Source organism: Suricata suricatta, chromosome 3, assembly GCF_006229205.1.
Source record: "Suricata suricatta isolate VVHF042 chromosome 3, meerkat_22Aug2017_6uvM2_HiC, whole genome shotgun sequence".
Lineage (NCBI taxonomy): Eukaryota > Metazoa > Chordata > Mammalia > Carnivora > Herpestidae > Suricata > Suricata suricatta.
The window spans coordinates 22245715-22269709 of NC_043702.1; the positions used below are offsets into that span (position 1 = coordinate 22245715).

Genomic DNA, 23995 nt, shown 5'->3' on the forward strand with positions numbered 1-23995 from the left:
TAAAATAAACTTGAAAGAATTTATAGTAATGTTTCCCTAAAAAGCAAGATCTTCGAAATGCATTTGAAATTCAAATATATTAATATAAATTCCAATTATACTTAATGTTTTAAGGAATATGCAGATATATCAAGTGAGTATACACTGTACTTGGTGTCAAAACAAATCTTCCCATGAATAATACGCTGCCTTGAATAATCCATGCTTCAAATATTTTCATAGATGAATTGATAATAGATTGATATATAAAGAATTCCTGATAAACTTGTGGACATCTATAAAATTAAACTAAAAAGAAATAGCACTTAGAGAAGAAAAATTTTTAAATAAAGCAATTGTGTATATTCATTAATTTATTACCACATTTATTCTACAAATGAAATCTTGTTATGCTGAGACACCTGGGTGGGTCAGTCAGTTGAGTGCTGACTTTGGCTCAGGTCATGATCTCATAGTTCTTGAGTTTGAGTCCCATGTTGGGCTCTGTGCTGACAGCTCAGAGCCTGGAGCCTGCTTCAGATTCTGTGTTTCCCTCTCTCTCTGTCCCTACCCTGCTCACACTCTGTCTCAAACAAAAAATAAACATTTTGAAAATTTAAAAAAAATAAATCTTGCTATGCAGAAGACACATTTTAGTTCCAAAGTTTATAAAAAACAATGAAACCTTTATTATGAAATAAGTAGTTGTAAAATAAACTTGGAGAATAGGAAGGATATTTAACCAAACCATCTTTTGAGAGATAAGAGAGGAAAGAAATCAATGATTTAAAATCAAAACTCTTCATTAATCATTTGGCATAAATTGCTACTAGGAATAATTAGGTAAGCAGAATGGTTTATATTCAAATACAATCAAGAACTGACTTTTCTATAATAAGCAGAAATCATTTGTTATGTTGCAGTAACAGAAAATCCAAAAGTCATATGCTTTAAATCAACTAAGGTTTATTTCTACCTTAAAACTAATGTTGATACAGCAACCATTCTCTGTAACAAGGCTAATTGTGGTGTCAGAGGAAAAAGTAAGAATTTTGCACTGTCAATGAAATCAGACCATAAGTGGCACATACTACTTCTGTTCAAATTCACTGGCCAAACTTCTTATAGCCCTAGCCCATAATAAAGGAGCCAAAAAGTATAATCCTATCATGTGTCCAGAATATGGAGAGCTGAAAATAAATAGGTGAGGAGCTATGTAACTATATCTTCCATTTGGTAATTTTTTAAATGTGCCAAACTTAAAATAATAATAAAATTCAAAAAATAATAATAATAAACTAATTTTTATATACAAGAAATCAATGATAAGAATGTTAAAACCTTAAGATCAACATTTAATGGTATCTCTATGTCAAGTATTAAGATCTGATATATATCTCATGCTTTCTAATTTTTAAAACCCTGTGGTGATAATTCCCAACATGTTATTTTCCATATGCTGAAATTATCAATTTAAGACTTTTATGAAATTACTAGCTAAAAATAAATTAATATGACATCTTTATATATTTTATAGTTTAAGGAATGTGAAAAATCTTTTACCGGTAAATCAATTGTCATCCTAACATGTTTTACTTATCTTCTGGACAAACTGTCAGCAATTCAACATTATACTTAACTCTAATAGCTCTACAAAGTGTTCAATAATGAGATTCTGAAATGTAATCAATTTACAAACAACAAAATCATGACTAGTGCAATCCAGATGATTCTGCAATATAAGGCGAAAAACAGGATATTGTTTGAAAGCTAAAGTTTACAGAGAGTGTTTGGAAAAAGAACAGTGAACACTCCCATGGGGAGGATCACTCAAGAAACTCCATGAGTGACAAATTATAGTTAAGAAGAGAAGCAGAAGACGTTTGTTTTTTGTTTTTTAAAAGGTACATAGAAATACCTGGAAGGAATAAAGGATGGAATTAAGCCAAAATGTCATACTGACAAAACTGAAAATAATGATGTTTACTTACGCTAAGAAGAAAGTCTACAGTTGAGAATAAGTAATGAGAAATTTAAAAGTTGGTATTGGTTAAATTGTTAGATGTGGCCACAATAACATAAAGGAATGTTCTAAAGCCATTAAAAATGGCCATTTTAAAGACTTCCACGGAAATAAAGAATTATTATTGACCTTTGAAAAACACAACTTTAAGCTCCATGGATTGTTTTTATAGTACTGTAAATGCATTTTCTCTCTTTTTATGAGTTTCTCAATATTCTTTTCTCTAGCTTAATTTATTGTATAAATACAGTACATAATACATAAAACATATAAAATATGTTTTAACCAATTGTTTATTTTATTGATAAGACTTCTAATTAATAGTGGGCTATTAGTAGTTAAGTTTTAGAGGAATTAAAAGTTATACATGGATTTTCAACTGCACCAGGGTTGATATTCCTAATCCCTGAATTATTCATTTGTCAACTGGGGTCACCTGGGTGATGTGGTTGGCTAAATGACTGACTTCGGCCTAGGTCATGACCTCTCCATTCATAAGTTCCAGCCCCCCATAGGGTTCCCTTCTGAGGCCTCTTTAGATCCTCTGTCTCCTTCTCTTTCTGCCCCTCCCCTGCTCGGCTCTCTCTCTCTCTCTCTCTCTCTCTCTCTCTCAAAATCAATAAATAATCCTTTTTAAAAAGTGCCAACTGTATACTCGAAAACAACAAAGAATACAAAGAAATAAGTATGCTGAATGCAGGCATGTTAAATACATACGCATGAAGAAAACTAGTAAAAGAGCTAACATAAATATGTCATCGTTAAAGTTTGTCTTATATGCATATATTCTTTAACAGTTTTGCTACATCATATTTCTAAAAAGTTAGTAGCTATAAAATTGTCACAATTAACAGAATGTTTGTAGAAAACTAATGAATAAAATTGAATCTGTAACAAAATATAACCTTGATGACATAGTGAGCAAACTGGAAACTGATAAAATGTTAGCTAACCTTATATGGATCCTAATATTGAGAATGTTAAAAAAAAAAGTCAAAATAATTTCTTAAGTGTTTATTTTGAGGGGGGGGAGAGAGAGCTGGGCATGAGTGGGGGAGGGGCAGAGAGAAAGAAAGAGATAGAGAATCCCAAGCAGGTTCTGCACTATAGAGATAGAGAATCCCAAGCAGGTTCTGCACTATCAGTGTAGAGCCTGATATGGGGCTCAAAAATCATGAAACCAAGAGATTGTGATCCAAGCTGAGATCAAGAGTCAGACGCTTAACCGACTGAATCATCCAGGTGCCCCCAAAATCAACAGAATTTTTAATGATATGCTTAGCTCAGATTAATTTCTATATCCTCAGAGGAATTTATTTCTCAATTTGGAACTAAATCTTAATTTTTAAAATGTCTAATTTTTATGTATTACCTCTCTGTAACACACTCTTTGCAATTATTATCTTATTAAACCTGTACCTATAAAAATTAGAAATTCAAGAATTAATGCCATCATTATCCTTATTATGATAAACCAAAGCATTTTATAAAATGGTCTAATTATTTATGTCATATTATTAAAGAGTCCTTGATTTATTAGTGAATATATCAGTGCCTTTTAGCACACAAAAGTAACAAATTAAATTATTTAGTGGCGCAAGCACAGTGGAGTTAGAAAAAAACACATTTTAAATTTTGATTCACTGGGGTTCAAATGCTACCTTAGTAACAACAAATAAATTACCTAATTTTTATAAATATCAACTCCTCTGTTTGTATAAGATGGTACTTAAACTTATTTTCTATACTCCATCCATAATTCACAAAATATCCCTATAAGAACCTAGTTACAATGCTAGATTCTTCTCAGTATTGTATATCTTTCAACTAGCTCAATATTCCCACAATGCTATAAAATAGCTGTCATCACAAAGACTAGCTATTAATCAAATTCATGTCCTCTTTTCTTTGCACATAGAAATGAAACCAATTTCCCAACCTCCTTTGCAGTTAGCTGTGATTATATGACTGAGTTCTGAGCAAAAGAATGTGGACAGAAGTAACATGGATCACTTCCACCCTGGCCCATACAGACTTCCTGTGAATAATTCTCAGTTGGTGGCTGGATATCAATTTCAAAGGCAATTTTGGAAGCCATATCTAGGCTTAAAACTGGTAGAGCCCATGATAGCAGAAGCCAGCATCTGGCACAGAGCTACCATGACACTCAGGAAAAACTCTGTTTGGAATTCACAACAGTGAGAAATACACTTTTATCATATTGGAAACAACATACATTTAGAGGTTCTGTTATAGCAGTCAGTGTTATTTTAACAAATTTGTGTGCTTTTATTTTTATTTTAAATTGGAAAAAAAAGAATATTTATTTAACAGATCACTCATATCATGCATTGGTTAATTAGTTGAGTTAGAATACTAAAAAGCCTGGCTCTAGAACCTGCACTTAAAATTTGTTAGATACTTGATGAATGAATTATTATTAGTCATATATGGCATCTACTCTCAGGTAGGACAATAGCACATTCAAGGGGATGAAAATTGGTTCATGAGGAGGAGGCAAAACTCTTAGATATTACAATGGTTTCTGGGTCTTTCAAAATCTACAGTACATACACAGATATACAGTATATCTGTAGTAGTAATAAAATATCATTGGAGATGTAGTGGTCAGGAAAAAACATCTTAGAGGTACCAGGGGTAATAAAAAAATAAGGCTGAAATATATTGAAAAAGAGGCTGAATAGTCACAATTTTAACATATAACTGATCAATAATTTTATCTGATTTAACTACTACAGAATTTATTGGATTAAATGGTACTTTTCCAGGGATTTTAAAATCACTTGAACAGTCAATAGCACACTATCTGGCTCATGATAATACTGAAACTGAAGAAATGCACATTCATACCAAAAAGGCATGATGAAATCCACATAAAAGAATTAGAAAGAATGACAAAGCAGAAGAAGTAACATATTAACTTTTTTTCATATAGTCCATTTATTACAACTTGGATAAAACTAATAATTTAAATTCATGAAAGAAACTGACTTTTAAGGTCCCTTATAACTCTGGAAATTTAAGATCCTGTAAAATCTGAAAAGTTGAGGATTTATGATTTCTAGTATTTTTAAAAGACAATGTCCATATTTAGTAGTATACTTTGTACTCTTATATATTAGTTTCATTTTTTTGAAGAAAGAAAAATGTTTAATCTTTATAAATTTTACTTCTATTTTATCTATGTTTTTGTTAGTAGCTCACTTAGAAGAAGTATTTCCAGGACCTTGGTTTGGGGAGGAGGACAAACGTAATTTCCCACTTCTAGGAATAAATACCCAACAGCTAAGAACTGAAGATAATATGTTGAGGGTAAATGGAGATTTTCATCTAGAATTTCTTCTCCTTGCTTGCTGGTCCTTGTTTATGGCCAATTTTCTTTTATTATACTTACAATCCTCCCCTCTCCTTCTCAATCAAGAACAAGTACTGTTAGACAACTTGTTAGAAAACCAGGTACTTAAATGTCTAAGTAAAAACTATAGGCCTACACTGGAATCTCTCCAGAATTTAGACAGTGAAGTGACAGAAGCTATATCCACAGAGAATCATGGCAAGTCTAGTCTGATGCTAACTTCTATCCCTAGTAAATCTCAGGATTACTAAGGAACTCCTTTTTCTTTTTTTCCTAGAGACTCATTCCCAAAAGAAGGAAGACAATAGTGGCTACAAAAAGGAATAAGACACTTCTGGTTTTATCTCTGAAAAGAGCTTATAAGTCATCATTTCTCCTTACAAAAAAAAGTTGGACAAACTGAGCATTAATAACCTTTCTTGGGTCCCTCAGAGAATTGAAGTCCCAGGACAATCTACCACCCTTAGGTGGTAGACAGGATACCACCCTGTCCAGAGACACAAGCTCATCCAGAAGAAAGGATCCACAATCTCACATGGAACTGAAGCCATTAAAACCTTAAATTGATTTTTAAAAACACTTCAATGGTAATATTGCTGAATTACTGGAGGCCAAGTATGTACTAGCTTGAGAGTGAGAAACTCCTAGAGATATATCCTCATCTTCTTTGGCTTTACTTCCAAAATCATCACCATATTCTCACAGTGAAGATCTAATAAAAATCCTTTATGACTCGGCTTGAGAGAGGGACCTTTGTGAAGTACACTCATATCTTAGAGGAAAACACTCTCTTAGGCTTTTATCCTAATTGGAGAAAGAAAAGTCCTCCCATCCCAACCTCTTCCATTTTTCTGGTCTCACCAAACAGTAGGCGGTATAGTCATAAGGAGTGAGGGATTCAAGGAAACAGACTGAAATACAGCAGTCAGGGAAGAGAGTAAGGGGCTGGAGCAAAACCTGTATCACTGAAGACACACTTATTTGTTAAGGTCACATCCTCCAAAACACAAAACCACAGGAAAACTTAGAAATAATCCAAAGATTAGAGAAGGCTCTCCCTCCTGCATATATTACAATCATACCAGAAAGTCTCCAGGACAATAATGGATTACAGCTGAAAGAGTTACAAAACACAGGCTCACTGTGAAGAGAAATATTTAGAAAAATCCAAAGTAAAAAAAAAATTCCTCCCCTCCTCTAAAAAGACATTACAGGAATTTTAAGTCTCTCTCTCTTTTAATGCTTATTTATTTTGAGAGAGAGACAGAAAAAGCAAACAGGAATGAATAGAGAGAGAGAGAGAGAGAACAACAAAGAATCCAGAGCAGGCTCTAGGCTCTCCTCTGTAAGCTCAGAGTCCACTGCAGGGCTTGAACCCACAAACGGGGAGATTATGACTTGAGTAGAAGTCTGCTGCTTAACCACTGAGCCACCTGGATACATCAAATATGAAACACAGCCCGACATCTAGCCAGAATAATATGAATACTCACACTAAATATCTATTTGCTTTAGTTCCTAGGCCCATCAGTACATTTAGAATGGGAACAAAAAGGATCAGTGAGTTTGAAGTAGGTCAATATAAACTTCCAAGTCCAAAATGCCAAAAGAGGGAAAAATAAAAATTAAATAAAATATAAAACAAAACTCAGAATAGAATATTGAGGAACTCTGGAACAATCAAAAGGCATGGCACATACATAACTGAAACACCAGAAAGAGAAGAGAGAACAGGGCAAATAAACATATGAAGTTAATAAGAGTTAGAACTTCCCCAAATTAATGACAGACACCTAACCAAATATCCAGGAAACTCAGAGAACATCAAACAGGATACATACATCATATTTAAACTGTAGAAGATCAAAGACAAAGAGAAGATCTTTAAAGAGGCCTGAGAGTAAAATGCTTTACTTAAAGAGGACCAATTATAAGAATTACACTAGACTTCTTGTCATAAACTATGCAAGCAAGAGGAAATTGGAACAGAATGCTAACTGTTGGGAAAAAAAAAAAAAGCCACCAATCAATGTTTCCATTTTCAGTAAAATTATTCTTCAAAAGTAAAGGGAAAGAATGTGGAAGTGATGGAATGAATACAGCCAAGCCATTTCAATTGTCTGACATTATAATTCACAGATGGCAGGCAGTTAGTTGCTTGTATAGTCAAAATATGCTATTCATTGCTGTTTGCATATTGTTTCCTAACTCCCCTTTATGCACTCTAAAATTCTTATGATATATTTCATTAACTTTAGCATCAACTATGACTCCTACCATTTCCTTCTTGACATATCTTTTCTTCATTAGTGTTACATCCTGACTCTTTCACGTCAGAAACAAGATATCTCTGATGGTTAGCTGTTTAAATCTGGCATAATGGATAAGATTAATCAACTGTGACTGAGTGATTCAGGTCACTGCACATTCCCAGGTGACCCAATATAATCGCAGGAAACCACAAATAGAAAGAGACTGTGATTTCTCAAATGAAAATAATCATTGATTCTCTGTCCAATTTATACCAAGACAGTCTAAACTGAAAAACTTGCTCAGTTTGTGTGGCTTGGAAAAGGGGTATCCTCTTAAACCAAAAATGGAGAGTTGATCTAGACACACCATGTAGGAGGTATGCTTACCACAGAGCTAAGGGCTATCTGGGTCAGGGCTCACTAAGTTCTAATGAGAATATCCCCACAACAAACATATTCTTTCTCTCTGATCCATTCTAGAACATCCTTATGTTGGAAAGAGGGTGTCATGAATGGTAAACATAAGCATAGTAGTCCCAGATTATTTTAAATTAATAAATTTTGAGTCCTGTTTACATACAACTTTATTTTATGAGTTTACAAGTAGATTTGGGCTTTGCAAATCTAGTTTAATCAATTCCAGGTATAAAATGTTGAGGACCACCTACCTATTCTCAAGAGGATACTATCTTGTAAGATTCCTTGATGGTCAGGCATCCAGACTGTTTATGGTCAAAACTCTGTATCTCCATGTATCCTACTCTTTCTTAGCTACAGCTAGAGTTATAATAACACTATTTATGCTAACCATGCTTGATTGTACAGTATTTTATTCAATTTGCAAACTCTGTAAGGAAAGAAGTCTGAGTGTTAATATATCCATTTCAGAATCAAGAAGAATAAAATTTTGGCCTACAACCCAGTACTTGCACCAATGAGTATTTACTGAAAAAAACACAAAAACACTAATTCAAAGGAATACATGCTGCCCTATGTTTATTGCAACATTTTTTACAAAAGTCACATTATGGAAGCAACCAAAGTGTCTATCGATAGATGAACAGATAGGCAAGATGTGGCATATATACATACATAATGGAAAATGATTCAGCCATAAAAAATAATGAAATGTTGCCATTTGCAACAATGTGGATAGAGCTAGAGGGTAAGTGCTAAGCAAAAGAAGTCAGAGAAAGACAAATACCATATGATCTCAGTCATATGTGGAATTTAAGAAATAAAATAAACAAGAAAAATAAAAAAATAAAACAAAACAAAAAAGAGACAAGCCAAGAAACAGACTCTTTTTTTAAGCTTTTTTTTTTTTTTTTTTTGAGAAAGAGAGAGAGAGACAGAGAAAGAGTATGAGCAGAAGAAGGACAGGGAGAGACGGAGACACAGAATCTGAAGAAGGCTCCAGGCTCTGAGCTGTCAGCACAGCTCAAACTCACAAACAATGAGATAATAACCTGACCTGAAATTGGATGCCCAACCAACTGACTGAGCCCCCCAGGTGGCCCAACAGACTCTTAACTATAGAGAACAAACTGATGGCTACCTGAGGAGAGGTGGACTGGGGGATGGCGAAATAGGTAATGGGGATTAAAGACTACACTTCGCATATAAAAAAATAAAATGATATATAAAATAAGAAAACTCTAATAGTGCTAACTAAAAAGAAAAAAAACAACAAAAACAGAAAGAAAAGTAAATATTATAAGAGGGTAAAGAGTCACTCAAAATCACACATGAAGTATATATCAGAGACCAAATCCTTGTCTTCTAAATACTAAATCATTTATTTTCCCAAAGAATATTCTATAGAATATTAGCTATGTGACATTGTCTATTGTAAAAAGTCATGAAGAATTCTCTCAACCAGCTGCCTGTTATATTTATCTTTAAGCAAAAAAACAACAACAACAAAACTCTTAAACTTAATAAAACTTGTAAGAAATCTTCTGTAGAGAAACCCAGCACTCCTTAATCATATTTGATCTCTAAAACAATTTTTTTTCATACATTTACTAACATCTCGTGGCTTTTACCAAAATAGAGAAAGAAAGGCTTTGGAAATTCTTCCGTCCATCCCCCTCGCTGTATCCACTGCCAGCACTGTGGTCTAGGCTGCCATCATCTCGCTCAAGCAAACAACCACCTCCTGTCTAGGATCCCTCGGTCTGCTCTTGTTTCCTGCAGCGGAAGCTCTAAACTGTACTCTAAAACTTACTTCCTTTACCTCCGCAACACAGATTTAGATAGTACTTCCTGGCCTATTGTGCTGTTATGTAGAGCCATGTGATGGAGTTCTAGCCAGTGAATTATTGATGGAATTAGAATTACTAGTGAAAATAATATGCTTCTCATGGGTTCTCCTCTCCTCTCCAGACCGGCGGAGGAGCGACAGACACTGGCACTGGGGCCGAGGGAGCTGCAAGATGAACCAGCCGGAGTCCCTCATTGACAACCACGCCGCAGAGTGCTTCTCTGCCAGAACACATTTATTTAGTTCTTTGAACAAGAAACAAATTAACAACTGCTATTATATTAAGCTACTGTGGCTTGAAGTTTACTTTTTATATTTACAGCCATTTTCCTAATCTGAATAATCACTCTATTTTTATTTTTAACCTGTAGCCAGATTGATGACTCTAAAATATAAGTCAATTCATGCCCTTCCTTGGCTCAGAATCTTCCACTGGCTTCTCACATGGCTCACATCAGGAACCAATGACCTTAGAAAAGGATGATCAGGCCCACTGTGACCTCTCTGACCATATTTCCTACGACTCCTTTCCCCATTAATTTCTCTCCATGTGAAACTGACTGAAATGCTGTGTAGAAACATTGCCATGTTAGGGTCTTTGCATCACTTTTCCCTTTGCTTGCTGTGCACTTTACAGCAAATACTGGCTCGGCTCACTCTCTCACCTCTTTCCTGTTTCTGCTTAATCATCTTCTTGGTGAGTTTTTCCATGAGTGCCTTATTTAAAATTGCTATTCAAGCCCCCAGACCTACCCCTCCATTTATATATTTCTCTTCACAGCACTTGTCACCGCTTATATAGTTTTTTACGTGCCAGTTTCTCCTATAGAATTAATCTTCATGAAGGCAGGTGTTTTTCTGCGGTATATTTCAGTCACTGCTGCATCGCTAGTGTGTGGCTTACGTGACTGATTGAATAAATAAGTGAATGAAATAGGTTAGAAAACTGACATGTCTACACAATATGAAATCTAATGACTTATTTCCTTTAGGCATGTCTGGCAAGCAAATTTATTTTAAATTTAATTGTATGTTCATTACGTCCTGAGAAGTTTAGGATAGTGATTTGATAGTATTAGATTCATATCAAAACAACCATAAAGACTATGATTGATATCAAAATTAAGTGCATAAAAATGTCCACAAGCTTTTCCAAAGACAAAATTCTACCTCAATTATATATTCAACATTAAACTTGCAGAGCAAGATGTCTAGTGTATGTCTATATCATTAAATATCTTCTAAGAATCCTTAAATTGAAAGGAATGAATTAGAACAAAACAATCTGACATTTGCCTCTGACATTCAGACTCCTAATTTCCCCACAAAGAGCTTTCCTTCCGTCAGATTCATCAGTTCCTCCAGCAGCACTGGACATTTTAAAACACCCTGAGTGTGATCACACTAGTGAAACCAAGTCGTTTCACTGCTCATCTTGACATGAGTAGTGTCATGTCATGGCTGCTTGACATCCTTGATATGGCTGCTTCTGCTATTATAGCGCCTGAAACTTTCAAAGTGAATGCCAAATGCCAATTAGTGACCAGTGTAGTGTGATGCCTGCAGGGGCACATTTCTGATGGAAACTGCCAAGATTCCAACTACTTTTCATATTGCCTAATAATTTATTGCAATGGTTCTCAGCAGCTAAAATTCTTAGTGTTTTTTTTTTTCAAAGCAAAGATTAGCAACTAATAATCTCTAATAGTATTCCCATAGACACATGCATTCAGTAAATGATATTTTGGGTAAGGTTGTGTTCAGTTATCTTTGCCTACAGTAATTCTAAGATAAGAAGGTAAAAAGTGCTTATAAAGCGTACTTAATAAGCCAGCTGCCACTGTGGGAGAAGCTGATAGAGAACCTCTGCAGTACAGAACACATCCTTCAGCGATATTCAACTTTAGGAATGAGAGAAGTTGAAATACTTATACACTGACTACTGCCAATCACTGATTGAGGGTTATTCCTAGCACGTTTAATGCCCCATCACTTCTTGACTGCCACAGGGGAGGGCAAAGTGGACTTCAGCAGTGAAAGGAAGCCCTCCAGAATTTCTTTGCCCATCATGTTGGCAGTTGAAAATCAGACTGACATGCACTAGGGATGGGAAAAGCACTGACCATATAAGCTACATAGGGTTAAAAGTGTTCAAAAAGATATCTCCTGACGTGATCTCTTGGTGAGGGATAAGAGTGAAAGCACATTCTACAAAAATCAGATTTAAAATTGGTTTGTTTGTATTGATAGAGTAAGCAGTTAGTTAGACCTGAGCTGGGGGCAAGGATGGTGATAAATAGGTTATATGTTAGAACACCAGTGGCACAACATCCTGACCTTGTTCCATCCAAGACCCTGGAACTAACAGACAAGACCCACAGGTGCAGAGCATACACTCTCCTCTTCCACCTCTGCCCCAGGGTAACCCTTAGACGCATTATAATGTTTTCGAGTAGTGGTTATAGCTCCCCAAGGGTGGGAAAGGCTACAGTGATATCTCCAGTACCAATCTTGTAGATAAAAAACTTCCTCTCCCAATCTGTGGGAAGAGTCCAAATGATTGGAGGCAGCGGACATTAGAGACCACCCTGTCCATGACGAAGGACCCTGCTCACATGCAAGGAAAGGGCCCCCATAGCCTCAGGACAGTCACCACCTTGCTGCACACTTTCCAATTTTGAGAGTGTCTACTTTCCTTCCAGCTGCCTTTATTTGAGTGAGGCTGTCTTTGAGCATGGATCTTCACCTAAATCTTTCATGGGAACCCAAGAACCAAGAACATCTGCAAGATCCATCTATACAACACAGACTCTCCTATGAGTAATAATATCACTGAGGTCAAAGTCTGAGAGTAATAAGAGATTAGAGAGACACACAGATATTGAATAATGAAAGCCATGGATTTTTGTTTGTTTGTAGCTATTTTATTCACATATGTCTGTCTCATGCCAAGAAATAACACAGAATATTGTTTCATTTTACATTTTTTAACTGAATAAACTCTTAGAATTTTCTAATTCCAAATTTTTCACATATTCTACAATCCTGCCTTTTTAAAATATATGTGGCTTACTTCCTTTTAAATGAATGTCCTATCTTATCACTCATCTAAATTCAGATTATCTCCTTTATGACTTTGACATTCTCTGCAAATATGCCCTGTATTTTAATTTTACCACTTTCTAAATTTTTATTTTTTATTTAAGTGAGAGAGAGGACAAACGAGAAGGGGAAAGGGACAGAGGAAGAGAGAGAGAGAGAGAGAGAGAGAGAGAGAGAATATTAAGCAGGCTCAATCTTCAGTGCTGAGCCTGTCACAGGGCTTGATCCCAGGACCCTGGGATCATAACCTGAGCTGAAATCAAGAGTCTATGCTCCAGCCGTCTGATCCACCCACATGTTCCTTACCATTTTCACTAGAAGTTGTAGGGACTTTTGCTTATACCTTTACTCTACTTTCACTGTAAAGTTACCAGTTTCTGTCATTTCTCTTCTTTTAAATACCTTGGGGTTTCATTCCTTCCTCCCCATTGCTGTTACTATCATAATGCTCAGATTAGCTGTCTGATACCTTCTGACTAGTCAATTATCCCCATTTGTGCACCCCTAAACTCTTTATGATGTCTGACTAGGTTATTCTTGAGACTAAAGTTTTCTTGTATTATATCTACTCATAACAAGTAGTAATAGTTATTTGGGTTAGCCAGAAGCTGCACTATATCTATTTCTACTCCTATGCTTCTCTACCCTAGGCGGTGGACATTTAATGGGTCTGAGAAATGTGCTAAAGCAGTGGCTTCTGATTTACCTTTTTCTCCAGTTACCAAGAGCCACACCCAGGGAAAGAAAACAAGTGAGCTGGGTTATCCTTTTTGTAAACATGTTGATAAATCATTTCCTGGCAAATAAAAGATAGACATTTACTTGGAAGACAATTCTTATCTACAGAATTCTCTCACTAGAATGTCCCTGGTTTGGTTTGTTTGCCATAGGCAAACCTGGAATCTGTGGATTCTCCCTGGAAAATGTCACATAAGCCCTATAACAATCTAACTCTAAAACACAGTTGTTCCATACCCTAAAAATCCCTGCTAGATGAAGTGATTTGCAATCCTTCCTAGAAACTTTGTCTGTTACTCTGGGCTGAAATGCATGTCTGAGCAACAAATAAAGACCCAGAAAGTCATGTAGCATGTCCTAGGCCTTTTTTCCCCCCTTTTTCTTTTCTTTTTTCTTTTCTTTTCTTTTCTTTTCTTTTCTTTTCTTTTCTTTTCTTTTCTTTTCTTTTCTTTTTTCTATTCTTTCCTTTTTCCTTTCCTTTCCTTCTTATCTTGTAATTTCTTTTTCTTTCTTTCTTTTTTATTTTTTGTTTGTTTGTTTTTGGTCTGTTTCTTAATTGCTTATATCATTGACACTGTTGGTAAAATTTGACATTAAGATAACTGATTTTATAAGTCAGATTTCACAATCTGGCCTTTTGTGCAAGTTCAAAGCACAACAATAACATGCATCTTTCCCTCAGATTTCAGAAACATGGACAGAAGATTTTGATAGAAAAAGTAGTCTGGATTATAGCGCATGACTTCCATACACAGACACAATAGCCTCTTAATCCCTTACTCTGGATTTTCTATTTAGTCTCACTGAATGACTAAACTGGACAAGAACAGGCCAACCCTTTAGGTGTAGTTCCTTACTAGATGAGAGAGAGCAGCTCAGAGGGCTTATCTAATAATAAAAAAGAAAGGAACTTGGGGTGCCTGGGTAACATGGTTGATTAAGTTTCCAATTGCTTCTTGATTTCAGCTCAGATCATGGTTTCATGGTTTATGGGTTCAAGCCCTGTGTCAGGCTCGGAGATGATAGTGAGGAGCCTACTTGGGAATCTCTCTCTCTCTGCCCCTCCTAAACACACCCTCTCTCAAAATAAATGAATAAACTTAAAAAAAAAAAGAAACTGAAATAATCAATCAGATAGTTTACTCTTTCAGCCCTGGATGAAGAGAAAGTTAGAGGGTGCAAGAAAAAATAAGAAATGTTCCTATTTTCAAAACCCTTCTAAATGGATGATTACCCCAAAAGTCAGCTGTTCTAGTTAATTTAAATGCTCCCATTCCCAGTTCAATACATCAGAAAAAGATTACATAGGGCAGACAAGTTCAGAAGAACTTAGTTCAAAATTGAGGTTAATTTTGTTGCTGATTCTGTTACCATTATTTTTTAGTACATTGATACTGGACAGTATCTTCATCATCGGTTCCATGCCTGGATTTCTATATTCTCAACCCCAGGCTTTTGCTTGAGTCCTTAGTTTGTGTTCCCTTACCTCATTAGTAATGACCCTTACTGTGTGGACTTTCTTGGACTGAACTCTGGGCAACTAATTTATCCTTTATTATAGCCCTGAAATATCCACACACAGGCTAGTTCACCTGCATGGATGACACATAACACTGATTTGACAATCTGAGTCACTTTGCACTGTTACTCACATAGTTATTGAGTAACTATAAATATTGTCAAAATACTGTCATGTATTTCTGACTTCTTAATCTTTAGACATCCACTGGCTCCCTTGTCCAACTACATCCTAATTCTGCTCTTGTAAGCTGCACTTTCTTATTGCAATCCTCAACAGCAGTTAGTAATTCTGTTTCAAGCACTAGGGGCTAAAGGCTGCCACAGTTTTTTTGGCCCATGTTCTGTCCACAGTCCTATTTCCTACTAGTTCTTAACATATGTGGTCCATGCACACCCTTCAGTTTCCTGCCCTGAATAGCTAGGACTCAAATTTCAAATTAATTTTTAAATTTTTATTTATTATTGAGACAGAAACTAAGCATGAGTGGGGGAGGGGCAAAGAGAGAGGGAGACACAGCAGGCTCCAGGCTCAGAGCTGTCAGCACAGGGCCCAAGCCCAGAGCCAAGGCAGGCTCGAACCCATGAACTGTGAGACCATGACTTGACCCAAAGTCCGTCGCTTAACCAACTGAGCCATTTAGGCATCCCAGGGCTCATATTTTAGAAATGAAGAAGTGTGGAGTAGTTAGGAAGACATCTATAAATTTCTCATGAGATCAACCTTAAATTCAGGTTTTCTGATTCTTAGTCCCACACTCCTCCAAAAAAAGAAGGGATGTTATTTTCCAAGTTGTTTTTCATTTCTGTCCTCCATCCACCTTACCCTCAAATCTGAGCTCAAGTCTGACTCATCACTTCCATAATTACTCCCCATATTCTCCCATTTTTAAAAAATCTTACTTTTTATGTAGTTATTTTCACAGAATTTAAACTATAATTAGTCACTAGTCACTTTTGACTGATCTTTTTTCTCTCTTTGAGGGCAGAGGACATTTCCTATACTATGGTAATTTTGATTTCAGTTACTGAAATGTCAGTTACATTTAGAAAGAAAGAAATTACCTTCTATAAATAATGTGTTTTACATTTTATTATATCATTTTCTTTAAAATAAAGGATTGCAATAATATTTTACATAGATCATATATTTAAATGCATAAACACTTTATTAAAAGCTTTTAGTGGTTCTTTCATTCTTTTTGCTTCTAAGGAAATCTGTGATTCTCGTATAAGATAAAATAAGGATTCATTAACATAAATGAATACATTATACCCTGATAATCTTACCACTTCAACATGATGCTAATTAGCAATCTTGAAATTACTAAATGATTGGCATACTAGGGTTCACTACTTGAATCGTACTTTTTCAGGGTGAGTAAAAAATACACCATTGGTAAGCCTCAGTGCTGACGAGTGAAATCTGTGAATAGTCAGGACATTCAGAATTTTCAATGAATGGTTATTACCAGATTCATTTTTTAAAGGAAAATGATGTTATATAATTAAGTATTTTAACCAATCAGGTCAATGGAAGTACAAATTTGTCTGTTACATCTATAATTCAAATTATATCACCTCTTAATAGCCAACACTAAATATGAAATATCAGCACTTAAGTTTTCTTCTTGGTTGACTAGCAAAATATACTGCTAAAATTGGAGTTATACCAATAACAATAGATAACCTACTAAGGACTTTCTTGGGTCAGGCACTGAGTTAGGTACTTTATATATATCTTAACCCCGTCTAACATCTCTGTAAGGTTACTATTCTCTTTTAAAAATGGAAATTAAGACCTTCAGAAGTTAGGTAATTCCATAGTGCACATCTTGCCTATTAAACTCAGAGATCAGTTTGTTACCCTGAATTGATGTACCTGGGTCTGTTTATTTTCTCGCATTTTAGAGATAACATCACTTACTTCCTAGAATTATTGCAGGTTATTAGTAGATAATGGATGTTAATATGTCTGACAGAGTGAAAGCTCTAAAGCAAAATGTTTAAGATACTCCTGAACTTCCCTTCATTCTATTTATCTTTACAGCTCAAAATATGGTCTCCAGAGGACTACCTGGAAACTTAGAGAAACAGAATTCAAGGACTCCAGAGTGTTGATTTGTGTGTTATGAAGATTGTCTGGTAAGTTGCTATGCAACTGAATTTCAAAAAATGTTGCTTTATACAGTAGGAGTATGTGGAGAGTGGATAGAATAGAATACATCTTTCTATGGCCTTTGTATTTGGCTTTACAGAATCAAACAGTTATCTTTATGAATCTATTTTAGTAAATAATACCTCTATCATTTCAACTCTAAGTATATTAACCAACTCTACTAGGAAATAAAATAAAGCACAAACTATGAACTAAAGTATGTACAGTAAAGATAAGGGAAACTTCAAAGGTTTGGAATGTGAAAACACCAGAACTCAGAGATGTATGACTGCATTTCTCTTGTCCCACTGAGATCAAAGAATTTATATTCACTAGTCAATATATTTCAATCTCTACCTGTGTTTACCATGCTAGGCCCTACAGATTGCGAACAGAATTTTTAGGATTATACTGATGACAAAGTAGTGACAGGACAATCCCAGGACCTATAAGGTATAGCAAAAGATGTGGTATAGAGTTAATCTTGAAGGTAATTAGGAATGATATATTAAAGAAAAAAATTTTAATTGCCCTCACAAGAATTTCTACCAAAAGATAAACTGATTTACCTCAAAAGTCAGTTGGTAAATGATTTTAAATTATGCCAAAACAATAGCAACTTAAGACATCAACTTCCTGGTTAGGGAAGATTCTTTTTGTCCATCTTGGTTAAAGAAAACATCTTTGTTTACCTTTTCTGCCCCCATAATTTTTACTTGAATCTAAATTTAAGGTTCATTTCTAGATTCAAGCACTTTTCAACTTATAATTGTGAGATTTGTTTATATCCTGCACTTCTATATATTATTCACTGACACCTCCAAATTACTTTGCATATCAGCTAATTAATGGTTCAATTCATTATATGATGGAGTTGTGTATCATTCTGTCACCATTTTGATATTTGAAACAGTATTTTTGAAACTACTTAGATATTTTATTGCATCTTAACTCCTTACGTAACTAGAAAAATCAAAGTTTTCTTTTTTAAAGTTTATTTATTTTGAGAGAGAGAGAGAGAGAGAGAGAGAGAGAAAGCAATCACATGCACAGAAGAACGGCAGAAAGAGAGGGAGAGAGAGAGAGAATCCCAAGCAGGCTCTACACTGTAAGCATAGAGCCCAATGGGGGCTTCAAACCCACAAACTGTGAGGTCATGACCTGAGCCAAAATCAAGAATCAGATGTTTAACCAAAGAGCCACCTAGGTGCCCCAGAAAAATCAAAGTTTTAACAATAAGTATGTCCCCAAATGTCATACATTTGAGATAAAGATGAAATAAAATAAAAAGCATTGATTTGACTTCACCTCACTTACTGTATGTTTAAATATGAAGGAAAAAGAACCAAATTAAAGAACATGTATGGAACACAGAAAATAAAATGTCAAAAATGTCCCAGAATGTGACACCCTTGTCAGAGGGCTTGAATAGATAGATGTGGAAAATGTTAACCCTTGCTATATTTTCTTCACTGCCTACTTGACAGGATATTGCATATTGTAGTTAGTTGTCAATTATTTTCTCACTTACCTGATTGTTTTCATCCATTATGCTTGTGGTGGGTGACATCCTAGTATCCTCTACACTTGTATCATTCCAAAATATAGTTTTATCAGTAGACAACAAAATCTAAAGGATATTCCCTCTTTACATAAAAGCAATGAACTATCTTGATGAGATACCAGCTTCCTCTGATAACAACCATGTGCTATTAGTGTTGTGTGGAAATTACTTCAAAGAACCTTATCAGTAATGTTAGGCAGATGAAAAGAATAGGTCAAGTAAAAGATAGGTAGCCTTAACTGAGAGCTTTTGTGCACCAGAAACTGTGCTAATCTCTTTAACAGGAGTCCTTTCACATAATCCCTTGATACATCATGAGGAAGGTACTGGTCCTTCATAGAGAAGACGGAGAAAGTCTAAAAGGTTTGTATCATTCCCTCTAGGACTTGCAGAAAGCTATTCCCACTTCAGAAAACTTCCTTAGCCATTTATGGTGCTGTTTGTCATGAATTACCTCATGTAATTCTTACTCTAAATTTATGATGTGTTCTTTCAGTTTCACAACAAATTCAGTGACACACATGACTCTCATCTCCACATCCAATCAATCCTTAAGTTCTACCTATTCTATCTCATACTTATATCTTGACTCTCTCCTCTTCTATCCATCTCCATTACCTAGTTCAGACATTTACCAGTCTACAGTAGTCTTTCTAAGCTACCTGTTTCCCTCCACTCCTTTACCCTTCTAAACCAAAATACACAGCAGAGTGATCACACCAAAAAGCATATTCCACCATGAGAAGAATTATTTTGGAACTCTTCAATAGCTTCTAACAGCTGATGAACAAATAAGCAATCTTTACATTGAACAAGGAATTAAAGTTGTAGAAACCATTTTATTATTGTTTCTCTCTATATATTCAAACCTGCTTATGGGAAAAGCAGTGTTCCTTAAGTCTAATACTTGATAAAATTAGAGCAGATCCAGGACATTTATCTTTACTTTTAACATGTAAAGTAATGGTAGGATAATGTACAGAACTCTGGAATCTAGACTGTCTGACTTTAACTCCCAAACTGTGTGTGTCACTTACAAAATATAAAACCTTGGGCAAAGCATTTAACTATGCCTCAGTTTTATTCTCAAAAAAGGCAGAATACTACTTATTCCTACATCCTGGGACTGTTGTGAAAATTAAGAGTTAGTAGAGATAAAATCTCTTAGAACCATTTTGGCATATAGTAGGGGCCACCTGTGTTAGCTCTCACTCTAGGGAATGGGAAATTTTGGGTAACTTCAAAATCAAAGACACTGTTTGATTTAGAAGTTATAAATTCCCTACACAATATGATTAATCTGTGTTTCCAAGTTTGCTCAACTGTAAGACCTATCACTACCCTCCCCTGTCACTTGTTGGCTGTTAGTTTCTCGGGACAAAGAGGAAGCAGATAGGAAAGATGGAAGAGCATGAAAGTTCTTACCTGACTGGAATTATTGTAAGATGGCTTGGCATTTTTTAACCTGACATGTTTTAAAGTTTTCTTCCCCTGTATGGATGCTTTTTGTGAGTTCTTGGTAGACTCCAGGAGAGAACGTTGAATACATTGAGAATCTACCCCTGCATCCTCTGAGGTGTAAGAAATAGGTTTCCTTCTAGTTGTCGATCCCACTTAACCCCTGGCTTTCTGGTTTTCCATCCAGCTCTCGGGGACACCTCACCTCTATAGTCAGTACCTTAGGCAGGATTTATTATGAAGCCAAGAACTCTTCCTCTTCACAACTATTCACTGAATAGTTGCCAACAGGATAGCTCAGGGATCTAGAAGCAAAGCTTTCTGTCCTCCTATAATTTCCTATAATTCCTATATGATAAAGTTTGTGATATTTTATTGTCATTGCTTTTTGTGACTAGTTACTAGACTGAACTAGGCTGGAGAAAGTGCAAGAATAGCACATGTCTATACTTTTTTGACAACGTCCCTATGATAGATGATGTTTTAATCAAATTTCATTTCTTTTCAAGTTACTTCATGGTTTTAAAATATTAAAAAAATACCATGTTTAGTTGAGTCTAATCTAATATAAAAACCATGGTATACCATCTCCTTTAAATCTTCTTTCTCAGTTTGGTTTGAAATGGACAAAACAGGGAATTTTGGCACAGCTGTCACATGTCACTGATACTTTGTAGTGACTGCTCCTAAATCAGTTTGGTTTTTTTTCTTTCTTTGGGGTACTTGTAATTTCTTCCAAGAGTCTCCCTTTAGTGACCTCTATTTGTCATTTTTTAAAGTTTATTTATTTATTTTGAGAGAGAGAGAGTATGAACACATAAGTAGGGAAGGGCCAGTGAGAGAAAGAGAGGAAGAAAAGAATCCCCAGCAGGCTCCAAGCTGTCCGTTCAGAGCCTGATGCGACTTAAGCTCACAGACCGGGACATCATGATCTGAGCCTAAATCAAGCCAAATGCTTAACCAACTGAGGCTCCCTCCATTTGTTTTTTTTTTTTTTTAAGACTGTGACTTCACCACATATAGGCAACTTATAATGTCCCTTAGTATTCTGCTTTCAGCTTCTTTTTGCTGTGGTCACAGGGCATCTTAGGCAAAGCTCTTGTCACAACTTATGTTATCTCCCTTGTGTGGCCTCTACATCCAATCTATGAGAAATATGGTCCCTCCCTTGCCATAACCAGAAGAGTCCCTGCATGCCTAGAGCACTATCTCCTTGCCTTGCCATCAGGTAAGCAGGGCAGCTAGCTATTCTCTTGCCTCAAGACAATTTTACTTTTATTTTTTTAAGTAAATCATGAACTAGCTTTGATATCCCTCCATTTCAAGAAAATTCAATCAAATTTTCAGTATGATTTTCTTGGAAACAGCCTCGTGGTATAGGAAGAGAGGAAGGAGACTTCCTCTTAACCTAGAGGGAAAGGATGGCAAATGTCACAGGACTCTGACTTTTGTCAGATTTTTTGTCAAAAATATCCTCTCTTCCCAATCTCTGAATGAATTCTCAGCCCTTTTTAATTATTTTATTTTATTTTTCTTTCATCTTATATATTTTCCTCTCATTTTATATAGTCTCTGCTCAGCTTTTACAAGTCTGGCATAGATGACTCAGCACCTCAGTGTGGAAAGTAAGGACTACTGTTTGCAGTCATGGAGCTGCTAAGCATTTTAGAGCTGCAATATTAGTGGAAGTCTCCTCTTAACACTCTTTCACCATAAATATTTTCAAGAGGGTTGGAATAATATCTGTCTCACTGATACATCGCTTTCCTAGCCCTTAGCTCAGCATCAGTGCACAAAATATTAAATAAATAATAAATTAGTTGAAATGCATTAAAATTTGAGGCTATTATCCATAGTTTTATAAATAGATTGATGCATGCCTATCGCTATTATATGAATATGTGTATTTGTGTATATATGTATATATATTACACACAAATACTCATACATGGCTACAGTGGTAAACTATTCCAGGTGATACATTGTGGTATATTCACATTGTGGTCTCTATAAATAGAGTTACAGTCTTGAAAATGTTATTTACATAGATAATAGTATGTCCTGGAATTGTAAAAACCCTTGGGCTACTATCTGTATGTATAAATATGCAATCTGCTGATATCTGGATATATTTCATATATTTAATTTATCACACTTGTTGAATGTCTCTATATTAGGCATAATATTATATAATACAGATGCTATTAGATGTGTACAGAGAGATGTAAAACAAATAACTGATTACAAGTATATGAAAAATGTATATAAACAACAAGAATTAGAATAAAATATATTTACATGCTAATAATTATTTTGTTAGAGTAACTGGAAATGAGTTTTTACTTTTCTGTTTACTTCTAAATATTCCTTTATATATGTATGCATGGATTTTATAATGAAAACTAAAAACAGTCTAAATAATCTATGATACTGATACTTTAAGTTTTTAGACCAAGGCAACACATATTTACCACCCAATATATAAAGATAATTTTAGCCAAAACAATTTATCCAAAATCACCTTCTAACACCTGAGAGAAAAATCCATCAATGTGAAAATTGGATGATAGGCAATAAGTTGGAAGACTGGGCCATGCTAATTTAGTTTTTTATGATCCTGTGCCACCGTAAAGACATCAATAGCTAAAATTTTTGACTGAAATTAAAGCTGAAGATTTATTCAAGTAGAAGTCTTTTCCAAGGTATATCTAGAATAATTAGCATGTCAAAAACATACTGAACCATTTCTGGTCACTTCCACAGTTTTTTTTTTCCTTTTAATTTTTGTATCATTTCAATGTAAAAAATTCACCAGAATGGATTGCTGCTAAAAAGAAGCTACTTATTTACCTTCTGTTTGCCTAACATGTAATGAGAGAACAGTATGGTCATTAGTTGATGATATAAAAACTTACTAGCAATTAAATTAATTTACATCATATAAGGATGAGAGGAAAGAAAATTGACCCCATCGTCAACATCTTGAGTTACTTTGATATTAGTCTGAGCATTTAATATGAACTCAACACAAATGGCATAGATTTCTTGAGTTTTGAGCTTATTGATCACTGACACTAAAAGCATCTCAGAGAAAAACTATTGAATCTTAGACCTTAGAAGAACACCTATTTCACTAAAGTCTATTAAGAGAATTATGTCATACTTAGTTACTAGTTACAATAGCAATTTGTCAGTGTCCTGAAAATAAGACATGAACACAACAAATCTATACAATGTGATTCACTTCCCAAAGTACATTTTTGAACATTGAACTATAATGTATATGACAAATGTCACATTATTACTCAATATATAGATACATATTCAGTCTTTTGCAAGAGACCTAAGAGATCTTGGGTTTAGATATAATAAACTAGGCTAAAATTATGAAGTAACTGTCTATGAATTAATTATAATTCTATAATTTTCCTTAACATTTATGTCATCTCCCATAACTTTTAAATTTTTGCATGGTAACTTGCACACTGGTAGTTTCAATAACAAAATAATATACATAAAATATGGTAAATTTAATTTTCAAAATAAATGCATTCTTTGAGT

General features: G+C 34.9%; 1 protein-coding gene across 1 annotated transcript in view; it reads right to left on the reverse strand.

The window, feature by feature from the left end:
• SPAG16 (sperm associated antigen 16) overlaps positions 1-23995 on the reverse strand; it is a 919440-nt gene that overhangs the window by 563318 nt on the left and 332127 nt on the right. The gene's annotated exons all lie outside the window — the stretch shown is intronic.